Source organism: Hoplias malabaricus, chromosome 6 (assembly GCF_029633855.1).
Source record: "Hoplias malabaricus isolate fHopMal1 chromosome 6, fHopMal1.hap1, whole genome shotgun sequence".
Lineage (NCBI taxonomy): Eukaryota > Metazoa > Chordata > Actinopteri > Characiformes > Erythrinidae > Hoplias > Hoplias malabaricus.
The window spans coordinates 178,266-199,496 of record NC_089805.1 but is presented as its reverse complement, the minus strand read 5'-3'; positions in this window follow the sequence as shown (position 1 = coordinate 199,496).

Here is a 21,231-nt window from a genome sequence, read left to right as displayed (position 1 = left end):
CGCGCTCCCTCTGATTGTTTTGTGCATGCTGCGCACTCCCTCTGATTGTTTTTGTGTGCGCTGCGCGCTCCCTCTGTGTGTTTTGTGCGTGCTGCGCACTCCCTCTGATTGTTTTTGTGTGCGCTGCACGCTCCCTCTGAGTGTTTTGTGCAAGCTGCGCACTCCCTCTGATTGTTTTTGTGTGCGCTGCACGCTCCCTCTGAGTGTTTTGTGCAAGCTGCGCGCTCCCTCTGAGTGTTTTGTGCGTGCTGCTCACTCCCTCTGATTGTTTTGTGTGCGCTGCACGCTCCCTCTGAGTGTTTTGTGCAAGCTGCGCGCTCCCTCTGATTGTTTTGTGCGTGCTGCGCACTCCCTCTGATTGTTTTGTGTGCGCTGCACGCTCCCTCTGAGTGTTTTGTGCAAGCTGCGCGCTCCCTCTGGGTGTTTTGTGCATGCTGCGTGCAGTCTCTGATTGTTTTCTTAGCGTGCGTGCTCTCTCTGAGTGTTTTGTGCGCACTGTGCGTTCTCTCTGAGTGTTCTGTGCGTGCTGCGCGTTCCGTCTGATTGTTTTGTGCGCGCTGCGTGCTTCCTCTGTGTGTTTTGTGCGTGCTGCGCGTTCTCTGTGAGTGTTTTATGTGCGCTGCGCGCTTTCTCTGAGTGTTTTGTGCATGCTGCGCGCACCCTCTGACTGTTTCGTGCGTGCTGCCCACTCCCTCTAGGTGTTTTGTGCATGCTGCGCATTTCGTCTGATTGTTTTGTGCGTGCTGTGTGCTCCCTCTGATTGTTTTGTGTGCGCTGCATGCTCCCTCTGAGTGTTTTGTGCATGCTGCGCGCTCCCTCTGAGTGTCTTTTGCGTGTTGCGCACTCCCTCTGAGTGTTTTGTGCATGCTTGCTCGCTCCCTCTGAGTGTTTTGTGCGTGCTGCGCATTTCGTCTGATTGTTTTGTGTGTGCTGTCTCTGATTGTTTTCTTCGCGCTGGGTGCTCTCTCTGACTGTTTCGTGCGTGCTGCGCACTCCCTCTGAGTGTTTCGTGCGTGCTGCGCACTCCCTCTGAGTGTTTTGTGCGTGCTTGCTCGCTCCCTCTGAGTGTTTTGTGCGTGCTGCGCACTCCCTCTAGGTGTTTTGTGCGTGCTGCGCTTTTCGTCTGATTGTTTTGTGTGTGCTGTGTGCTCCCTCTGATTGTTTTGTGTGCGCTGCATGCTCCCTCTGAGTGTTTTGTGCATGCTGCGCACTCCCTCTGGGTGTTTTGTGCGTGCTGCGTGTTCTGTCTGATTGTTTTGTGCGTGCTGCGTGCTTCCTCGGTGTGTTTTGTGCGTGCTGCGCACTCCCTCTGGGTGTTTTGTGTGCGCTGAGCGCTCCCTCTGAGTGTTTTGTGCGTGCTGCGCACTCCCTCTGGGTGTTTTGTGCGTGCTGCGCACTCCCTCTGGGTGTTTTGTGCAAGCTGCGCACTCTCTCTGGGTGTTTTGTGCGTGCTGCGTGCTGTCTCTGATTGTTTTCTTCGCGCTGTGTGCTCTCTCTGACTGTTTCGTGCGTGCTGTGCACTCCCTCTGAGTGTTTCGTGCGTGCTTGCTCGCTCCCTCTGAGTGTTTTGTGCGTGCTGCGCACTCCCTCTAGGTGTTTTGTGCGTGCTGCGCATTTCGTCTGATTGTTTTGTGTGTGCTGTGTGCTGTCTCTGATTGTTTTCTTCGCGCTGCGTGCTCTCTCTGACTGTTTCGTGCGTGCTGCGCACTCCCTCTGAGTGTTTCGTGCGTGCTGCGCACTCCCTCTGAGTGTTTTGTGCGTGCTTGCTCGCTCCCTCTGAGTGTTTTGTGCGTGCTGCGCACTCCCTCTAGGTGTTTTGTGCGTGCTGCGCATTTCGTCTGATTGTTTTGTGTGTGCTGTGTGCTCCCTCTGATTGTTTTGTGTGCGCTGCATGCTCCCTCTGAGTGTTTTGTGCATGCTGCGCACTCCCTCTGGGTGTTTTGTGCGTGCTGCGCGCAGTCTCTGATTGTTTTGTGCGTGCTGCGTGCTTCCTCGGTGTGTTTTGTGCGTGCTGCGCACTCCCTCTGATTGTTTTGTGTGTGCTGAGCGCTCCCTCTGAGTGTTTTGTGCGTGCTGCGCACTCCCTCTGGGTGTTTTGTGCGTGCTGTGCACTCCCTCTGGGTGTTTTGTGCATGCTGCGTGCAGTCTCTGATTGTTTTCTTAGCGCTGCGTGCTCTCTCTGAGTGTTTTGTGCGCACTGTGCGTTCTCTCTGAGTGTTTTGTGCGTGCTGCGCGTTCCGTCTGATTGTTTTGTGCGGGCTGCGTGCTTCCTCTGTGTGTTTTGTGCGTGCTGCGCGCACCTTCTGACTGTTTCGTGCGTTCTGCGCACTCCCTCTGAGTGTTTCGTGCGTGCTGCGCACTCCCTCTGAGTGTTTTGTGCGTGCTGCGCACTCCCTCTGAGTGTTTTGTGTGTGCTGCGCACTCCCTCTGAGTGTTTTGTGCGTGCTGCGCACTCCCTCTGGGTGTTTTGTGCATGCTGCGCGCTGTCTTTGATTGTTTTGTGTGCGCTGCCTGCTTTCTCTGAGCGTTTTGTACATGCTGCGCGCTCCCTCTGATTGTTTTCTGCACGCTGCCTGCTCTCTCTGAGTGTTTTGTGCGTGCTGTGCACTCCCTCTGGGTGTTTTGTGCATGCTGCGCGCTCCCTCTGAGTGTTTCGTGCGTGCTGCGCACTCCCTCTGAATGTTTTGTGCCTGCTGCGCACTCCCTCTGAGTGTTTTGTGCGTGCTGCGCGCTGCGTGCTCTCTCTGAGTGTTTTGTGCGCACTGCGCGTTCTCTCTGAGTGTTTTGTGCGTGCTGTGCGCTCCCTCTGAGTGTTTCGTGCATGCTGCGCGCTCCCTCTGAGTGTTTTTTGCGTGCTGCGCACTCCCTCTAGGTGTTTTGTGCGTGCTGCGCGTTTCGTCTGATTGTTTTGTGCACGCTGCGCGCTCCCTCTGAATGTTTCGTGCATTTTGCGCGTTCTGTCTGATTGTTTTGTGCGTGCTCTCTCTGTGTGTTTTGTACGTGCTGCATGTTCCGTCTGAGTGTTTTGTGCGTGCTGTGCGCTGTCTCTGATTGCATTGTGCGTGCTGTGCGCTCCTTCTGAGTGTTTCGTGCGTGCTGCGCACTCCTTCTAGGTGTTTTGTGCGTGCTACGCGTTTCGTCTTATTGTTTTGTGCACGCTGCGCGCTCCCTCTGAATGTTTCGTGCACGCTGCGCATTCCGTCTGATTGTTTTGTGTGCGCTGCAAGCTCCCTCTGAGAGTTTTGTGCGTGCTGCGCGCTCCCTCTGCGTGTTTTGTGCATGCTGCGCGCTGTCTCTGATTGTTTTGTGCGTGCTGCGCGCTCCCTCTGAGTGTTTTGTGCGTGCTGCGCGCTCCCTGTGAGTGTTTTGTGCGTGCTGTGCGTTCCGTTTGATTGTTTTGTGCGTGCTGCGCGCTCCCTCTGAGTTTTTCGTTCGTGCTCCGCACTTTCTCTGGGTGTTTTGTGGCTGCTGCGTGTTTCGTCTGATTGTTTTGCGCACGCTGCGCGCTCCCTCTGAGTTTTTTTTTTTGCGTGCCCCCAGCTCGCTCTGAGTGTTTTGTGCGTGCTGCCCGCTCCTTCTGTGTGTTTTGTGTGCATTCTCTTTGAGTGTTTTGTGCACACTGCGCACTCTCTCTAAATGTTTTGTGCATGCTGCGCGCTCCCTCTGAGTGTTCTGTGCGTGCTGCACGCTCCTTCTGAGTGTTTCGTGTTTGCTGCGCACTCTGTCTGATTGTTTTGTGCGCGCTCCCTCTGAGTGTTTCAGTAAATGTAATATTTTAGTGGCTAAATATTTGAGGAATTTAACATGCTGGAGTAAAGTTAAAAGGACACCTTTTGTTTGCTTTTTCCAATATGATAAATATGGCAAATAAAATATTATATTGTGTGCACCCATTTTCACGAAGAAAAAAAATGTAATTAAGACAGAGGTGCCCAAACCTTCCAGGTTGACTAGAAAATGTGTCTGTGCATCTGTGTTAAATAAATGTTACAAATTAATCTTGACATGTATATTCTAGGTGTCATTCTCTTTGGAGTATGAAATAGAACAAAATGAAGCTCGGGTCAAAACTGATGTGAGTGTTTTTAAGGGGATTAAGTTTTGTTTATTCAGCTGGATCATAGTGTTTTATTTTCTGAAAGTGATATGTGGCTGTTTGTGTGTATGTTCAGATTGCTCTGGGTGTATTGGGTGGAGTGGCGATTGTGTATTCTCTACTAAAACAGCAAGCTGGAAAAGAAGAATTGCATCTACTCTCATTGATTTTCTGGCAAGTGAACATTTTAGCTACAAAAAACAGTGACACTAACGGGTTTAAAAACTTCAGTATCACTGATGTGCCTGATCCACTCACACCAAGGAAATGAACACTAACACGCCACCACCACCTGACCAATGAAGAACAAGATTAAAGGGGTAAACAAAGTATGCAGAGTGACAGGTGGACTACAGCGTGTAACCTGCTCAGTGGAGTTTATAAAAATGGACCACGAGTAGAGAAACAAGGAGGTCGTCTTAATGATGTGGCTGATCCGTGTGTGTGAGAGACACATTGACTGTTGCAGTAAATACATTATACAGGTATTTGGTTTGAACATGCAGCTATTCTTGCTCTCAAAACAAGATGTTGACCATAAAACTGTATTTCATTTTTAAAAATTGTAAATTAAACTTAAATAAGTGTTATTTCTATGTTTTAGTAATTCTACTACCAATATTTAGCAAGAAATATCAATAAATGTACTTATTTATTATTGTTTCCATGAATTGCATATCTCATGCTTTGTAGTTCCTGAAAGAATCAGTGTTTGTGCTCCATAGAGCAGGTCCCTAAATGTTGGTGACCATGTTTTGAATCTTTCTTTCGGCAACACATGCATTTTTAAATACCACAGCATATAGTCTTAGTATATCAAGTAATCTGTCACGATATTTAGTTTTATATATATCTCCTTATTATGACTGTTCAGACTTTTCTTTTTTCCCTTCCACACTATTCTGAAATTCCTACTAATTTATGCTGGAGACTTAAGGTTGTTGTTTCTTCAGGTGAGGTTGGAGGGTTCTTGCAGTGAAGATGATGTACCCGCGTCCCTTGTCCTGCCACTTTCACGGCCGTGTGGGTCACTAGGAGCACCTGGTGTGGTCCAGTCCACTTGGGTTGGTTCCACCTTCATCTGCGGAGGTCTCGTATCAGTACCCAGTCACCTGGCTTGTGGTCGTGGAAGGACTGGTTGGCTGGTTGCGGCAGCACTGCTTTCACCTGCTTAGATATCGGCAGAAACGTCTCGAGACGCAATACGTTGTGAGAGAGTGGGTCAAACAACTGATTATCAAGTGGAGGTGGATCTAATCCCGTGCTGGGAGGCCTGCCAAACATTATCTCAAAGGCACTAAGACCAGTTCTTTTCTGTGGTCTGGTTCTGCTTTGCCAGAGGACCAGAGGGATGCACTTAACCCAATTAAGGCCTGTTTGTTGTGTCATTTTGCAAGATCATTTTTTAATGGTTCCATTGACCCTTTCTACTGCCCCAGCATCAGCGGTACCCATTTCTAGGTACTTAGTTAGACTAATTAGGCCTGTATGTACAAACAGAGTGCCATTATCACTCGAGACGCATTGTGGCAGGTCCCATCTGGGGATTATTTCTCTGAGGAATGTTTTGGCTACTGCCTCACCATCTTGAATACCTGTGGAGAAAGCTTCAACCCATTTACTGAACATGCATACACAGACCAGGAGAACCCGCTTCCCTTCTGCTGGTGTTAGTTCCACAAAATCAATCTGCCAATGGAATGGCTCTGTCACTGGGGGGTGACCTACAGGTTGTTGCGACAGGGGTTGTTTGTGCCTATGTGTGTTTTGTGCACACGTGAGGCATGTTGAACAAAACTTTTAGGTGAGTGTAGGGAGTCTGGGTGCATATCAATGCCTGGCTATCATATTTTATCATTCCCTTCTTTTGCTCATGTGATAACTCCCATGAGCAATAGCAATTAACCCTTTTATGTATGTTTCTGGGAGACATGGTCTGTTCGTTGTAGTGTGTACCCATACTTAATGCACCCTGATTTGGACCACTGAGCTTGCTCTGCTCCAGTGGCAGTGGATTGAATAGCCTGCAGAATGGGTTTCTCTTGATCTGTTACAGGAAGTTGTGTGGTGGCGACCAGAGCTGTGAAAGCTGTGTATGAGTTTATAATTATCCTATGCCATGTCAGGTTTCATGGGGTTTCGCATGCATATCTAATTAATGAGATATGAATTTATTGATATATTAAGCAAATTAGTTGGCTCGAATCAATAATGACTCAATTCATATCAATAACCGGTAACCATTAATCACACTGGGGATAAAATAAATCTCATTGTTAATAATCATTTTAAAATCTCAAATATTTAGAATAAAAGTCAATCAAACCATCACCAAACTCAACAAATTCGATGATAATTAATGAATCAATTTCAACAAGTTGAAATTTGAAACAAAGTATCATAAACTTAAATGAAACAAATGTAAGGTTCAAGTGAATCGAATTGTCACCTCAATGAATCAACTCCGTGATTCAATCTGAATCAAACCAATGACTCAACTGAATCACCTTATCAAATGAATCCCGCTTTTTTTTGTCGTGCAGTGGCCTCTACGTGACAAAATAGGGGATTTTTTTTATTTTTTATTTTTTTATTATTTTTATTTATATAGACATGTTTGCATACAGTCTATATAAATAAATCTATACGTCATGCTAAATGCATATATATATATATATATATATATATATATATATATATATATATATATATATATATATATATATATATATATATACACCAGAGCTCTGGGGGATTCCATTCAGTCTTAGGTAATCCCTTGAAATCACATATTTCAGATCAGCCAATCTACACATAGAATAGAAGCATTTTTATATATTTTTTCCTAATAAATACTTGGCATGGTCTATCAATAAAATCCCCTTTATTTATTATCTTTTTATCATTAGTTTCTATAATATTATCTGATCTGCAGATTTATAGTAATTATGTAATCAGGCAGTTAACTTAAGTTTTGAGAAGAAGAGAGTACTTCCCTTTTCACTGTGTCAGTGGGTCCCATCTCAGCACGTCCTGCCTCTCCGCCACCCATCACTTCTCACAGTGTGCTGTTTCTGGCTTTTCTTCCTCCTGAGCATATTGCTCCGGGTAGTCTCTGCGCACCGATTCACCCATGTATCTCTCTGAAACACGTTTGGCTGGAAAGCTGGCCCATTGCCTGCAAATCCTCTTCCGCTGCTTTGCCCTCGACCCCTCCATTGTCCTCTTCCTCTGTCTCCTTCACGTGAAACGTTGGGGGAGGGGTGGGGGGTAACAAGTTGCTTGTATCATCGTCAACTTGCCGTTTTCCGTCGTCAACTTGCCGTTTTCCGTCGTCAACTTGCTTTTACCATCATCAACTTGTTTTTACCATCATCAACTTGCTTGAACCAAAGTGTCTGCCCGCTTTCTTTTTTGCCTTATCTCATTCTCAGTCGGGCGACATGACTTGCAAAAATCCTCAGAAAATTCTTCTCTGAACTTCCGTCCTCCTACTTGTAGGGGGTCGGACAGATCAGAGGTTACTCTATCATGTCCTTTTCAGTCAAGTATCCGATTCCCTCCTGCTCTCTGTCCAACACTTCGATTTCCTGCTGCAGATTGACATAGGGACCGGGTGCTGGATGCGGGTCCACTGTGGCCTGGTGTTCCGGTGGGTTGTATGGTGGAGGTGGTTGCATTGCCACTTGCTCAGGTGCTGCTGTGGCTTGGTTGTTCTCTGGTGTGGTTCTTTTCGGCGGGGCGGCATCGAGGTCAGGATCGGCTGGAAAAAGGACACACTGAGACACTGGTTTAGTTTTGCCCCCTTCCCTTTTTTTTTTTCAACTATTTAATCACAGCTTGTGGGCACCCCACAGGTACTTTTTTCTTTTCTTTTGCACAGTGTTTAATCACCACTCGTGGGTACTTCACAGGTGGTTGTTTTACCCTGTCCTTGATCTTATTTAATATTTCACACTGAGGTTCCCAGTAGTCGGGAATCTGAAATATCTTATCCGCAATGGGACATATGTTACACTATCAGTGCCACAATCCTGGCTCATCTGACTAAAAAGAGCTGCAGTATGAATCTTATAATAATAATTATATATATATATATATATATATATATATATATATATATATATATATATATATATATATATATATATAATTATATAGTGTAATTAAAAACAAAAAATTATTAACTGGGATCCCATCTTGCTCTCTTACTTGATTTAGTGACTTTTAGCCCCAACAACAACGTCTCTGTCATGCCCTCGTCATGTCTGTTTTCCCCGGTCATGTGCTCTTTCTCAGCACGTGGCTATGTTTGTTTACATTCTAGTCCCGCCTTTGTCCCGCCTCCTCATCTGTCATTTGTTAACCTGTCCCCTCGTTATCTGTCCAGGTGTGTCTCGTTTGTGTCAAGCATTTAAGCCCTCTTGTCTCACGTCCTGTTTGTCGAACATTACTCATTTCTCTGTTGTCTTCAGTCCTGTCGGTCATGTTATCTGTCTGTCTCCGTAGTTTTCCCCGTCGTTGTTTCATTTCCTATTGTCATCGTTTCGCTTTGTTGTCCGTCTGTCCCGTTTACCCTGTTTATTTCGTAGTGTCTAGTTTAACCTGTTTTCCTTATGTTAAAAGTCTCTGTTTTGTTATTGTTCCGTGAATAAACGTTTACTGTGTTTTAGCGAATGCGTCCACCCTCAGTCAGTCCGCTCCGTGATCCTGACAGTCTCACCTCCCTTTATCTATTTATTCACTTAAGTAACCTGTACCTAACACTAGCACTCCTTCTCATGGTCCGGACCTGTTACTCTAAAAGTACGTCTAACAATTAGAGGGCTCGCTATGAGCAGGCTACTCTTTCACTACTGCACCATCGAGCAGTGCAAACACTAGTTACACTGTCATGCAGCTACACTTATTTCAGGATGGAGTGCTTAAAGGGAGTTGGAGGGGAATAGTTTAAACTATAATTAATCTCGAATAATTAGACTGTCACTCACCACCAATGTTTGTAGATGAGGCTTGGATTGTTAGTGGAGGGATGAACAGTCACACATACCCCCGTGGTACTATTTTTTTCTTCCCTGCCTTTGGGTTCAGTCTCTGCCGGAGAGCGTCCTCGGTCCGTGTTCACTGCTCCTCTCTCCGCCACAATCCGTTGCTCATCCTGCCGACTATGCCAAATTGTGCTGGAAAATTTATGACAGAAAATAAGACAGCTCTTTGAGTCTCTGAGTCGGCATCAAGTAAGACAACCTTTATTAATTAACATGAGAGAGGGACGTGCGCGCAACGCTGTTTTTCACCTCTCTGCTGACCATTTTTGATCAACGTCTTTTTATACATAGAAAAAACTTTGAAGTTCACCATCTGTTCACTCTTTTACATTTCAGTCATCTTTTGCTGTATCCTGTTCCCAAGACTCAGAGTTTCCCACCTTTTGTTTTCTGCTATCTCCTGTATTTCTAACACCTTTCCAGACGTGGCCTGTGCCTCCCCTCTACCTCCTTGGTCTGGAGACAAAAGGAGTTGATTGAAGGGAAGGTGTCGATATGTTATTTGAAACACACACACACACACACACACACACATAAATCTGCGGTCTCACACAGAGAATTAGGAATAAAACAATTTTTGTTTACACAAGAATGCGTGGCCATTGCTGATTAAATATCTCTATTGATTATGAATCATTTATATAAACAAATTTCCATCACAACCGCTATTAACCGGTTTGAGGTGCTCAGCTCCTGGCCCTCACCTGCACCGGAACTGGCACCGGGAGCTAAACAGGGTGGTTTTCTTATCATCGGCGACTCTATAGTCAGACATTTAAGAGTCTCAGGCACAAAAAGTAACCTGTCTTCCAGGTGCTCGTGTCCTGGATGTTGCCAGGCGACTTCCCTCGGCGCTGTGGCAGAGTGAGGACCTCGGCTCCAGGTTTGGTGTGGCACTGTCGGCGTGGACTACATCGACCTCTAGGAGTGTATTCGGAAACGTACTGCCCTCTACTGCCAGGATGGGCTTCACCCTGGTCGTCTAGGTTCTGCAGTTCTCTCTGGGAACAACGAGGATGTTCTACGCCAGGCTTGACTAACCCCATCCACCAGCACAAAACAGGCAGGTAGATTACACAGCTAACAGGTAAGTGATTTTAAGGATACACTTACAGATAATGGCCATTTGTTTGCCCATTGTAAGGGTATATCTACAAAGCTTGCTCTAAGAAATATAAACATTTGTTACAGTATCAAGACTGTGTCTGTCCCCCGAATCAAACTTAAACCAAGAAAATATCAAACAGCGTGCCCCAATAACCTAATCACTATTAAACCATCAGAAACAGAGCGTAGTATCATCCCCTCAGACCTAAAGTTTGGCCTACTCAATATAAGAGCAATTAACTCTAAAGCAGTCATTATACATGAAATAATAATGGATCAGAAATTTGAAGTTTTATGCCTTAGTGAAACTTGGGTCAAAAATGATGAATATTTAGCACTAAATCAAGCCACTCCTACAGGCTATAAATATGTATACAGCCCCAGACTGACGGGCAAAGGGGGTGGATTATGTATAATTTATGAAAATAACTTAATTATTAACCAAAAACATGGTTAAAACTTTACTTCCTTTGAAATTATGTACATTAACATAATTAACCCCGCCACAAATAAGAACACAATCTCCTTATTAAACATTTATAGACCACCAGGGCCCTATTCAGAATTTATAAAAGAATTTGGTGAACTAGCTGCTAATTTAGCAGTGTCCTGTGATAAGTTAATAATTGTAGAAGACTTTAACATTCATTTTGAAAAAAGTGATGATCCCCTAAAAAAGGTGTTCACATCAATCATGGATTCTGTTGGTTTTACAAAAGAATATTCTGTTTCCTCTGTTTGCCGTATGTACAATAAACCAAATGTGTGTCTCTTAATTACCTTAAAAACCATTTTAATTTGTCTGCTAGGGGTAAAAATGTGTAGGTAGAAAAGGAAAATGATATTGATAGTTGTTTAAATTATATTGCCACTGGTTAAATGTTTAATATTGGTTTATTACTTAGTTATGCATTTATTACGTTTATAAATGTTTTTCTACAACACATCATTAGAAACCAAACCCTAACCCTATTGCATTTATAGCACACTTTAAGAAAACTTCTAGGCAACTTGAGGCTAATAAGTCTGCATTTAATTTATAATACTGCATTTGTAACTATAAAGGGTTTGTCTGTTTCACTGATTTTGTGCTAAATCCCAGACATCCAGCAACACCCTAGGGCATATACTTGAACAGACAGCTGTTGTACCTACTTTGGGCATGTTTCTGTTGAACTTAGGCATGTCTCACAGTTTTGGATTTTGGTTTCAGTTATCACATTAAAATGAGCCATCATATGAATAATGCTCTTTTACACTTCACAAACACATTGCTATCTACACAACTAAAAGAGTGTGTATATATCTATAACAAACCGATATTTTCTCCAAAATCCAAATTTATATTACTGGGAGTTTCTAAATATTAATGCTGTTAATAGTAAAATTATATACCATGTAAAGAATAAATACATAAAATATTTAAAATGAAAAAGTAAGCAATTTAATAATAATAATAATAATAATAATAATTTAGGTATTTAATTTTCGGTTTCAAAACTGGGACAAGTGTTTCATAAAGGAAATAGAAGTATAAATGTAGGGCTTAATAAAATGATTGAAATAACATCACGCTATTAAAATAATGTTGGTTTTACCAACAAAAAAAAGACAACATGATTTAATATAGATTTTAACTAAGTCAGGGTTTAAAATTATGACTCAACTGCATTTAGTTTGGAATCTTTTCCAAGAATTTTTTTTTATGTAAAAAATCCAAAACCCATATCTTAAAATAATACAGAAATTCTAGCAAAGCAATTAAATCTAAATGTATGATTTATTACATCATCTCCTTATTGTTATCAAACCTTTTATAAGATAAAATGTTTACATACATTATTCATATGAATAGTTAATTAAAGATAATTAATGCATGATTAAATTAAAGCCCTGTCTTCTTCATCTACAGAGAGTGGACAGAGGAAGTGAATTCCAGTGGTCGTCCCTTTAAATGATGTAAAGGGAAGCATGTGAATTTATCAGAGATGAGAGAGGACCCCACACTAAACAATACCTACCTGAAGAAGAGAGACGTTCCTTTTTATCCAGAAAATGTGCTTTTCCACGCATCCTATGTGCGCCATGTGACTGGGGAGAGCGGCCTTAGGAGTATCTTCGAAGACTGTGGATTCAAGAATCCCTCCGAGCACAGTGACCGCTTTCTGTGGTGGAGTCTGTCAGTGACAGGTATTGAAATTGATGATGCTGAAAATAATTTTCTATCGGCCAGTTCTTTAGATGAGTTGGCCCACGTGGAGCAGCCTTTCTTGCAGTAATTCACTACTTCTCTGGCATTTCAGAACAAGTCTTGCTATGGCAACTTTTGCTTCACCTTTCTTCTGAGAGTGCTCCTGTTTTGGTATGCCAGGAAGTTCTGTAGGAAGTCTGCTCCTGTGTTCCGTGTCCTGGACACCAGACTCTACAAAAAAGAAATCTCATACTCCATGGTGGTGCATCCACTGCACGTTAGAGGCTATGGGCAGTACCCACGTCTGCCTCGTAGACTTGATGCTCTGTGTGGCTACTCCCAAGGCCAAGTGTCATGGTGCTGTCAGGCTCCTTCAGACTGTCACCACCATAAGCTGAAGCTGGACAGACTGGGGGTGTAAACACTTGAGTTTGAGTATTATTATGTATGGGATAATGTGGCTATAACTTTCCACATGGAACCACACTGGACTCTGGGTGTGAGTCATCAAAAACTTTACAACAGCTTGAGACCGGACACTGCACTAAATCAGAAAAGGCTGATGGAATACTGGGGGAACTGGCTTCAAAGTATGGTTTATAAATCTGAATTATAATATCCCTCAGGGACTATCCAGCAGTTCTGTCTGTTCTGTTTCCCTGAGGGCCTCTGTTTTTCAGCACAGGAATTTTTATCAGTTTTGTATTAAAATGATGAAACGCTTTTTATGAATGCTTTAACAGGTTGTTTATGTTACATTCTCCACCTAAAGAATGGAAAGCTGTAATTTTAGCACTTTGAGATTTCCATGAAATGTAAAGTGTCACGCCCTTGTCCTGTCATGTCTGTTTTCCCCGCCATGTGCTCTCTCAGCACATGGCTCTGTCTGTTATTGTCCATGTCTCCGCCCTTTCCCACCTTTGTTCCGCCTCCTTGTCTGTACTCCTCGTTATCTGTTTCTGGTGTGTCTTGTCTGTATCACATATTTAAGTTCCCTTGTGTCATTTCCTTGTATTGGTCATTCATTTGTTTCCTATTTCAAGTCATGTCGTTTCTTTCCTCCAAGTCTTGTTGTTTCTCTTCCAGTGTTTGCGTGTCTTGTTCCTTAGTCTGCATGTCTGTCTCTGTCATCTCCTCGTTCCAAGTCCTTGTATTGTTACGCTCTCCATGTCTAGGTTTGTCTGTTTAGCTTTCCCTGTCTAGGTTTGTTTGTTTCTCCCCATCTAGTATTGTAGTGTTTTTCTTCCTTTATCGTGCTGTCATGTTGTTTAGTCTGGTCTGTCTGTCTCTGTCGTTTCCTCGTTTCATTTCCTATATCTTGTTGTTTCCATAGTTGCCTGTCTTTGGTTTGTTATATCTTTTGTTTAAATAAAAGTACTGTGTTTTAGCGTGTGCATCCGTCTCCGTCAGTCCGCCCCCTGTGATTCCTGACAGAATGACCAATCTTTATAAGGATGCAGCTAACACAGAAAATCCATTTGCTAGGTGTGCTATTCGCCGGACGCCGTTCCTTACAGGCCCCAGAGATCCTGTGGGGTATATGTTAGAGGCAGCTGTGGAATGGAGTAGTAGGCTTCAGCACATACACGCCACTGTTGCTCAGCGCCTTCAGGAGGAGTCGACTCAGGAATTAAATGACTTCTCCAGCCTGAGACGTAGGATCAAAAGATACCCACGAAAGCAGCATGCTGGAGTCTCCCCCTCGCTGGAGGATTACCCCCTCAGGTCTGGGGAAATTTTTGGGGGTGGGTTGAGGGTAGGGGCTGTTAGCCTCCAACTTTAGGACAAGGGAGGTGAGGCTAACAGCCTATTATTTTATTAATAATTAATTATTTAATTCATTTTGCTAAGCTCCATGTTTGGGAGCCATTAACTAATATGTAGTGTCCTTACCTGTCTTAATTTTAGCTTAGACAAGTAGGTCATCTTCACATATTATACAGCAGAATTAGCTAGAATTAACTATTATTAATGAATTATGCTCATTGACCCGCCGTGGGTTCTTGACTCTGAAATGGAATCTGAACTAGAAGTTATAATTCCATACAAGAAAGGTGCACACACAAACAAATAACCAAGGATTGATTTTATCACACAACTGGTTTATGAATAATAATATCAAATAATAATGCATATTGATTAGACATTCATATAATGAAATTGATTACAGCGATAGATGAGGGAACAGGGAGATTAATATATGAGGGAATTTCTCTATGATAATTATTATCCTAAGTTCTAAGAAAGGCTATTGTTTATCCCAGCAAACTTTCAGTACCAACCCATGAGCCATGAGAGACATGAGACCATGTGACCTTACGTATCCGGAGATCAACAGGGAGCATGCCGCTGATGGTGCCTTCCGGCACGACTTCCTGGAGAATTGCAGACACGGGCCTTGTAGGTTGCAACCACGGGCGTTCATTTTCTCCCGAGGCTTTCAGACACAGCCGTCGGAGCTGGTGATGTTCTGAAGGTCTCTGTGGGGATTCTTCAACGTTGCACATCTGCCGCCTTGTGAGAGAGAGACATGTCCATGCAGGTCTCTCCTGGGCAGGTTTCCACATCTCAGAAGATCATTCTGAGGGTGTGTGCAGCAGTCCTCTTCGTGGCATTGTCGTCGTTTGGAGGGTCAGAGGTCTAAGGTTTCCTTCATGCTCTGGGTGTGGCGTTGAAATTTTGCGAGGGTTAAACTATAGCTTTTTTAAATCTGTACTTTCTATCTGGACCATGCTTTAAAGGTCCAAGACTGTTTAAGAAAGCCATGTGTTAGGGGCGAGGGGTGTGGACAGACGGAGGTGGATGCACACGCTAATAACACAGACTTTATTTAACCAGAAATAACAAAACAAACATAAACGAACTTGAGGGCAAACACTAAGAGAGGGAACCAGAAACAACATGACTAGGGACGAGAATCGGAAACAAACAGTACAGAGAACAACATGGGAACAATACAGGCCAAAACATTACAAAGAACAACCTGGAGAGAAACAGAACAAAGAACAACATGGCTTGAACAACGCAAACGAAACAAGGAACAATGAACGACAACAGGAAGTGAGGGAAGGGGACTTAAATAACACAACAAACAAGAAACACCTGAAACGGATAATGAGGGTAAAGACGAGGAGGCGGAACAAAGGCGGGGCATGAACATAAACAAAACAAAGCCATGTGCGGAGATGGAGACTGACAGACAGAACCACATGGCGGGGGAAAACAAACAGGATTGGGCCAGGATGTGACAGACGCCCCCTCCAAGACGCGCAACTCCTGGAGCGCAAAAAACTAGACTCCCAGGAACTGGCGCAGGAGGGGTCAGGAGAAACAAAACAAGAATGAAAGCACAAACTCAGGACAAAACAGGAAATGGAGCTGGGGACAAGAGACTCGACTTAAACGGACACTGGACAGAACTAGAAAGAAGAGACGGGAAACGAGAGAAGACAGAGGACAGATTCGGAGACAGGACAGGGGCAGGCACACGTGACTGGACATTTGACTGGACACTGAACGGGAACTGAGACAGAGCAGGAGCAGAGACAGAGGACTGAAACATAGACCGGACAGGTGATGAGACTTGAGACAAGACAGGTAGCTGGACTGGGGCTGGGTGCTGGAACCGGAAAGGAGCAAAGACTGGTGATGAAACAGGGGACATAACTGGGGACAGGACAGAACCAGAAACGTTAAACTGGACAGAGGCTGGGTGCTGGGACTGGACAAAAGACCGGACAGAGGGTTGAAAAGGGGCCTGGACAGGACTAACAGGGGACTGGACAGGACTAGGCAGGGGAACAAGTACCAAGACGTTTACAGGAATGGACACGAACACCGTGACAGGGACAGGAATCGAAACCAAAGCAGACAAGGGTACTGGGACAAGGAGAGAGACAGGAACTAGGACAGGGACAGACAGGGGAACCAAAACAACATGAGGGTGCCCAGGACTGGCAAATGTCTGAGGGAAAGTCTGAGGAACCAGCGCCGCTTTCACGAGGACAGGAGTGGCTGGAGGCGCCGCTTTCACGAGGACAGGAGCGGCTGGAGGCGCCGCTTTCACGAGGACAGGAGCGGCGGGAGGCGCCGCTTTTACAAGGACAGGAGCGGCTGGAGGCGCCGCTTTCACGAGGACAGGGGTGATTGGTGATGTGATGAAACAGGGGACATAACTGGGGACAGGACAGAACCAGAAACGTTAAACTGGACAGAGGCTGGGTGCTGGGACTGGACAAAAGACAAGGACGCTTTTACAAGGACAGGAGCGGCTGGAGGCGCCGCTTTCACGAGGACAGGAGTGATTGGCGGCTCTGCGCATAGTGGAGCAGCAGCGGCAAGCCGCCCTGCGATGACATCCTCGGAAGCAGGGGAACCTGCGACGGCATCCACGGAGGCAGGGGCTTGTGTTGCATGTGGAGCTGTAGAGGGTTTAGGGGGCTTGACGGGCGCACTCATGAGATCCCCTAGAGGTGCGCCCCTGTTAGCCTCACCTCCATCGTCCTGAGGCTGAAGGCTAACAGCCCCTACCCATAACCCCCCCAAAAAAATTTCCCCGGACCTGAGGGGGTAGTCCCCGGGAGCAGAGGGTCCTGCGGAGATGTCCTCGGGAGTCGATCGGGAGAATCTGGCTCTCAATATTTCGCTAAATGTCTCCACTGTGATATGCAGGGCTCTCTCTCCCAGCACTCGATCAGCCCACTCCAATGCTCTCCCATTGAGTCGGGATCTCATAAACATCACTTGGATAAATTCATGTGGTGCCGGAACAGTCAGGTACTAAAGGTACAGTTGGCATTGAAGCAGGAAACCCTCCACGTTTGAAGTCCCCTCAAACTCGGGGGGAACTCCCATATAGGATTGCAGGGCAGCAGGTTGATCACCCACCTTTGCCTCCTGTACTTTCCTGAACGCCTCTTTGAAAAAATAGTCCGTGCTAGCTGCGTCCCTTTTTGGGTCATTCATTCTGTTAGGGGTGAGGGGTGCAGACAGACAGAGGTGGACGCACATGCTAATAACACAGACTTCATTTAGCCAGAAATTAACAAAACAAACATAAACGAACTTTAGGGCAAACAACGGGAACCAGAAACAACATGACTAGGGACGAGAATCGGAAAAAAACAGTACGGAGAACAACATGGGAACAGCACGGGCTGAAACATTACAAAGAACAACCTGGAGAGAAACAGAACAAAGAACAACACGGCTTGAACAACGCAAACGAAACAAGGAACAATGAACGACAACAGGAAGTGAGGGAAGGGGACTTAAATAACACAACAAACAAGGAACACCTGAAACGGATAACGAGGGTAAAGACGAGGAGGCGGAAACAAAGGCGGGGCATGAACATAAACAAAACAAAGCCATGTGCGGAGATGGAGACTGACAGACAGAACCACATGGCGGGGGAAAACAAACAGGATTGGGCCAGGATGTGACACCATGAGTCTGACGCCTGCAGAGTCATTTCCAAAACTCAGGTCATTTTACTCTTTTAGGCTTGAAAAAGCTAAAAGAGACAACGCCCCAAGTATCTGGAGCCTTGAAGTGAAGAGTCGAACATCGGAGAAAAAAGGGCAGAAGCCCAAAAAGCTCAAAAAGCTTGAAAAGCTTCCAAAAGCTGGAAAAAGCTTGTGTCATTTGGCGCCACAGGTTTTTAACCAGAGTTTGAAAACCCGCCTGAATACCTGATTCGTCCTCAATGAGAGGGAATTGGAACCTTTCTTGCTCCTGATTGGCTGTTTCCTGTACCTTGGGAGTGGCATCACATAGAATTTATGACACTTGACAAGACAAAGACTTGACCATCCCTGAGTGAATACTTTGCAATATAAAAGATTATGTGTTAACACAAAGTAATACCATTAAGAAAAAGACAACCATGTTCTATATAATTATTAACCAACTAAACACATAGTATGTGGCTACCTTGGTTCTACATAAATTCATATAAAACAAAAATGATTTTAAACACATGTAAATTAATTCCACCTATTTTGATTGTCAAAACGGGATTAATTTCAAACAATTGTGCCCATATACAACTTGTTTTCCATGTAAGAACTTTGGGATGTTTGAGTCTTTTTAGAGTTAACAGTCTTTAAAGGTGGAAGGGGGCATTATGAGTTTCAATCAAGATTGAGTCTCTGTGTCTCTCTGCATTCTTTTCTTGACCCTGGGGGTCCTTAAGTCATAAAAAGGGTCTTTGGGGGAGGTTTTACGGGCCTGCTCTGGAGGTTTATCTCACTTTACATCTGCTAGTGAGGAGATGTCTCTGAAGCGAGCTAAAGTTTGGGTATATCAAATCACATCTTCAGAAAGTCACAATTTCTTATTAGAAATGAATACACATTCATCATATCCACTACAACAGCGTTCGTCGTTCCTGCTCCAGAGAAGACCCTAACCCTAACCCTAGCGTCCACCACTTCTGTTCCTGAATTTAACGTCCCCCGCCATGTCTGTTCCTGCAAAAGCGGTGTCCCCCGCCGCATCTGTTCCTGCGAAGGCGGCATCCCCCGCCGCGTCTGTGGGGGCTGTGACTGTGACTGTGGCTTCGGCCGCTTCTGCACCCGTGACTGTGGCTCCAGCCACTTCTGCACCGGTGACTGTGGCTCCGGCCACTTCTGCACCCATGATTGTGGCTCCGGCTGCATCAGGTCTGTCCATAGGTTGGCCCCTAGGACTTTGGGGCTGATTCCTACAATTGTGCCCAGGGTGGCTTCTCGGACAGCTCCACAGACTTTTGCCAGTCCTGGGCACCCTCTGGTTGTTTTGGTTCCCTTATCTGTTCCTGTCCTGATTCCTGTCTCTATCCAAGTCCCTGTACCTGTGTCTGCCTTTGTCTCTGCTCCTGTCCCTGTCACTGTGTTCATTTCTGTCCCCATAATTGTCCTGGTCCCTGTTCCCCTGCCAAGTCCTGTCCAGTCCCCTGTAAATCCAGTCCAGTCCCCATTTCAACCCTCTGTCCAGTCCCATGTCCAATCCCAGTACACATTCCTGTCACCTGTGCTGTCTCCATTCAAGTCCCCAGTTTGTAATCAAGTCCAGTCCCCTGTCCATTCCCAGTTCTCCATTCCGTCACCTGTTCTGTCCCAGCACCCAGCCTCAGTCCAGTCACCTGTCCTGTCTCGAATTCAGTCACCCGTACTGTCCCAAGCCTCAGTCCTGTCTCCATTCCCCTGTCCTGTCACCTGCCCCTGTCCAGTCTTCTATTTCTAAACCTGTTCAGTCCCCAGTATTGTCTCAATTCCTGTCCAGTGTGCCACCTCAATCTCATGTCAAGTCTTGTGTTTCCACTCCTGTCCTGTCTAGTCCGTTCCCGTCCCTAGTCCCGTCTCCTGTTTCATTTTGTAAGTTACCTGTCCAGTCTCTTGTTTAGTCTCCTGTCGCTACCCTTTGTCAGTCTCCTGTCCTGTCTCGAGTCCAGTCTCCTATATCCGGTCCTGTCGTATTCCCAGTTCCTGTGTCTGTTCCTGTCTCCGGATGGTTCCTTGTCTTGTCTTAGTCAGTCTTGTTTTCTGTGCTCTCTCCTGCGCCAGCTCCTGGGGGGCCTAGGTGTACGCGCCCCGGGAGTTGCGCGTTCAGGAGGGGGCCCTCGTCCTGTCATGTCTGTTTTCCCTGAGACATGGACAATAACAGACAAAGCCTGGCTCTGTCTGTTATTGTCCATGTCTTCTCACTGGTCCCGCCTTTGTTCAGCAATCTTGTCCATACTCCTCGTTATCTGTTTCAGGTGTGTCTTGTCTGTATCATGTATTTAAGTTCCCTTGTGTCATTTCCTTGTATCGGTCATTTGTTTTGTTTCCTATTTCAAGTCATGTTGTTTCTTTCCTCCAAGTTTTGTTGTTTCTCTTCCAGTGTTTCCGTGTCTTGATCCTTAGTCCGGTATGTCTGTCTCTGTCATCTCCTTGTTCCAAGTCCTAGTATTGTTATGTCTAGGTTTGTTTGTTTAGCTTTCCCTGTCTAGGTTTGTTTGTTTCTCCCCATCTAGTATTGTAGTGTTTTGCTTTCTTTATCATGCTGTCATGTTGCTTAGTCCAGTCTGTCTGTCTCAGTCGTTTCCTCGTTTCATTTCCTATATCTTGTTGTTTCCATAGTTGCCTGACTTTGCTATGTTATATCTTTTGTTTAAATAAATGTACTGTGTTTTAGTGTGTGCATCCGTCTCCGTCAGTCTGCCCCCCGTGACTCCTGACATAAAGTGCATTACAAATAAAATGTATTATTATTATTAATAATCTGATTGGTGTGATTACTGGTATGAGTATTGGCAGAGAGAAAACATCTGCAGCGCTGCACAACCCAGTGAACAGCATAGAAAGGACCAATCAGCAGTGTTTAATTTTTATGTAATACTTCCGGAATGTTTAAAATACTTTCAGTTAAATTCTAGGCCCAGGGTATTGCACTTTGTGTGGATTGTGATGATTATAAGTAGCGATGGGCTGAGCGAGACTTTTCAAAATGCAACACATTTGAAGCCAAAATGGTTTGATGCTTTAACACACCTTTACTACACCAACTGTTGTTCCAATAAAAATACTGCACTAAGGTTTCCTGATTCACTGTAGCTTGTCTGAACTGACACCAAAGCACCAGGTGGTCTCTTTTACTTGGAAGCTTGCATTTCATCTGAGAATGATTATTTTTACTTGCATAAAAATAATGTTAAAAAATATTTAATGTTAAATTAAAAAAAAAGGCCATCATTGAATATGGCACAAGGCAGGAATACACCACAATCCACCTACCAACGTGTGTTTTTGGTCTGTGGGAGGAAA